This window comes from Akebia trifoliata, chromosome 8, assembly GCF_017979445.1.
Source record: "Akebia trifoliata isolate Shusen 1 chromosome 8, ASM1797944v1, whole genome shotgun sequence".
In the NCBI taxonomy this organism is placed as follows: domain Eukaryota; kingdom Viridiplantae; phylum Streptophyta; class Magnoliopsida; order Ranunculales; family Lardizabalaceae; genus Akebia; species Akebia trifoliata.
In genome coordinates, this window is record NC_141382.1 from 6,240,497 (window position 1) to 6,244,113 (window position 3,617).

The following is a 3,617-nucleotide window of genomic DNA, read 5'->3' on the forward strand; positions in this document are numbered from 1 at the left end:
ATGGTAGAGGAACCGTCCCACCTGGGAAAAAAAAGGCAACAAACTCATCATTTTTTTTTTTTTTTGGGTGGGGGTGAGGGTGGGGAGCAGCAAATTTGCCTCTTGTTATCGAAGAAAGCAACACATTTGTTTTTTCAATCGTCAAAATCCAAATTAGTCTTAATCAACATGTACTTTTCTATTTGTGCATCTACTTAGTTATGATCATATATACACTTGGGATGTTTTGTGAGAATGCACACAATGACGAATTTGCTAAATTTAAATAAATAAAGCAACAAATTCGTCAATTTTGAAAACGCACACTAAGATCCAAAGTTATATGCTTATTTCTAAAAAATTATGGGTATACCATTCATCATTCATGATTTATTGTCACAAATCACTTAAATGTATCACACAATGACCATTGAAAAATTCAAGTAAGGTAATTAAAAGAAATCAAAATAAAAGATTTTTTTTATAAATTATATTTTTTTTTCTTGGTGAGTGGACATTTTTACTAAATAGAGTGTTAATGTATCACCTACAAATTAGGTAACTTTTAGAAAGAAAACCTTATTTTAGTGTCCACTTTTTTTTTTTTTCCCTATATTAAGATAAGATATGAAATTTTTTCTCAAATTTAGAAATTGATTTCTAATGAGTCGCGTAATTGTTTTAGAAAATCACTTCCCTTACTAACTTAGTAATAAGATTTTAACTCTTGCTAAGGGTCCTTGTGCTCAAATGGATAAGCACATTGAAAAAGAAGGAAAAAAAAAACATTTTTTAAGGAATTTAATTCAAGGTTTTGAATATGGACATATACCCAACTCCACGGAATTCTGAAATTTAAAATTAAAATTCAAAGATTAAAACTAATTTTCTTATTTTTTCAAAGTTGATAGAATTTTGTCCTCTAGGATCACCTTGTCGTTTGGATCACGTTATTTATTTATTTATTTATTTTTATGACAGATGGTAAGTTTAACAAGCTTTAGTAAGAATTGAAATCTTACTAATTAGTAAGGCTAGTCAGACTCATAGTTGTATCGAAAACCTCACAACAAACCCAGATATGATCCACTGGTTTTAAACCAATTGGTCAGTTGACCATTGACCGTCAAACATCACCCACACCACAAAATAATTTCATAATTTTCTCAAATAGAAATAACTACTTCTTACCAACTAAAATCTCTCTCACTATATCTACTAAACAAGTCCCATATATTTTCCTAGAGAGAGAGAGAGAGAGAGAGAGAGAGAGAGAGAGAGAAATGGGGTTTAAATCTGTGAAAGCGATTCTAATGTGCATAGTCCTACTAACATGCGTATGCCTTCATGAAGCAAATGAGTTGGACAGCTATAACAAGTGCGAAGCAGATTGTCCTAAAAACGGTTTCAAAAGTTATTTATGCGTGGCTAAGTGTATAATTACCTGCCCCCCCATTAATTCAGGTAAGACCAATCAACTCTACCAGTTTCATAAATTAATGAAAAATCAAGGGTTTTTAGGTCATTTTTCATTATGTATATCAGAGATGACTTATGTCAAGAGACATGTCAACCATTATCGAAAGATAAAGAACACAACCAATAAAAAAGTATCTCTTAAATTTCTAATTCTATTCCAATGGTAAAAAATTTAATTTTAAAATTATAATTATAAAAAAAAAAATATCTTTTTTAAATTTAAAATTCAATTTCAATGGTAATAAATTATCTTTTTAATTTTTTTTTTAAATTCTTAAAATATCTATATTCCAATAAAAAAAAATCTTATAATTTATCCCTTTGCCATTGAATCATATTTTTAAAGTTGAGTAATTACATTTTGTTTTGGGAAGGAACCCGAAATCTTAATTAATATCTTGGTTTGTGTCCAACCAATTTGGACCGACCGGGTCATTCATATGGGTCAATGATCGGCCCTATTTTTAAAACATTGTTTATTATCTTTATTATTTACTAGGAGAGCAACTTGGCCCCGTTCAAACTGAGAATCGAACCAAACTGATAGCTTTGGGTTGGTTTGGAGCAAGTTGCGGTTTCGTTCTAGTTCTGGTTCAAGACTTGTATATAATCGAACCAAACCTAGAATTCGACCCATTTTAAGTCCCAGGAGTTTGCTAGGACTTAAAATGGGACGAATTTTATCCAAAATCTAAGTGCACTGAATCTGAATTTAACGGATTTTAATCCCATCAAGGATATCCAAATTAAAATATGGTTCGGATATGAATTGATGTCCTTTTATTCGAGTCAGATCTGGGTCAGATATGGATTCATTCCTATATCCGTTGAGATTTGAATGATATGCTACTTTGTAAGTTGTATTTTTATATTTTTCAAACATCAACTAATAATAGTTAGGTGTAATAGTCACGACTTCTTTTTAAAATAAAGAGGTCTTGAGTTCAAGTCACCATTAGACCATGTTTTAGCAATCTTATTTAAAATAACCTTAAATGGTTTGACATTATCCGACCCGACCAACCCGAATCAATTAATTCGATCGGAATGGATCCATATATTGATTTAATAAAAGCAAAATAGTTCAGATATGATTTTAACTATTATGATTCTAGTCGAATCCAAATCCGGATATGGACATACTCATATAAGAGTTAGGGCATAGATTAATGACTTCTTTATAGATAAATTAGTGGTTTTGTTTATGAATAGATTAATGATTTATTATATATATTTTTAAATATTAAAAATATGTCATTTCCAACTGAAACCCCAAAGGGTTAGCCTAATGGCAAGTTGAGCCTTGATAAGCTCCTTAACAAAGAGTAGGTCTAGTGTTCGTAAGGCTTTTTGAGGGAGCAATGCCTGTGACCACAGGTTTAGTCTCACCCGAAAGGTGGCATGATATGAAAAAAAATAAAAAATAAAAAATCTTATCTTAAAAGGAAAATATTACAAAATTTTATATTTTAAAATATGAATCAATTGTTGAAATGCCAGCTCTCTAAAATAGAGGATGGTTAGATCATTGTGATCAACAATTCCAATCCTAGAGTGCTTGGTCCACCCTATAAATCAGATATTAGTCTGATTGGTGATTTTATTCTGTACATTCGAACCCTAGTTTCATTGAAGCCTTGGAATATTCACTCAAGGAATCTAATTTAGTTTTGTGTAAATTTTTTTTTTAATAAGAAAAATCAAATATTAACTCTTAGAGCATAGATCAACAAATTAAGACATCTCAAGGTAGCTCACCAATCAATCAAAATCAAATGGTCCAAATCCAAGCATTAGTGGGCCACACAGCATCATTTAACATCTCCATGATGAAATATTTGTTTCTTTTTTTTTTTTTTTTTTTGTTGTTGTTGTTTGCAGACGTCCAAAGCGACAACAAGGATGGCTTAGTTAACCATAAGAACACCAAGGAGTAGACTCCACACGAAGCATTGAGGGAGATATGGGCGAAGAGAGACAAACCCTTACATAATCTTCTTAGCTTTTAATGGGTGAATGGATGCAATGTCCACACTTTTTGTTCTTATGATGCCAAATAAGTGAACACATAAAATGTAACTAATCTTAATGTTTATTACAATTTTGAAATAAATATGTGATAAACAATAGATAATAAATAATAATTTATATTCTCTCAA

General features: G+C 30.6%; 1 long non-coding RNA gene across 1 annotated transcript; it reads left to right on the plus strand.

Annotated features, from left to right (window-relative positions):
• Window positions 1-1,228: 1,228 nt before the first annotated feature.
• LOC147395741 (uncharacterized) lies at window positions 1,229-3,617 on the plus strand. The gene is made up of 2 exons (XR_015180699.1): window positions 1,229-1,443; window positions 3,340-3,617. It is a non-coding gene; the product is annotated as an uncharacterized LOC147395741 (long non-coding RNA).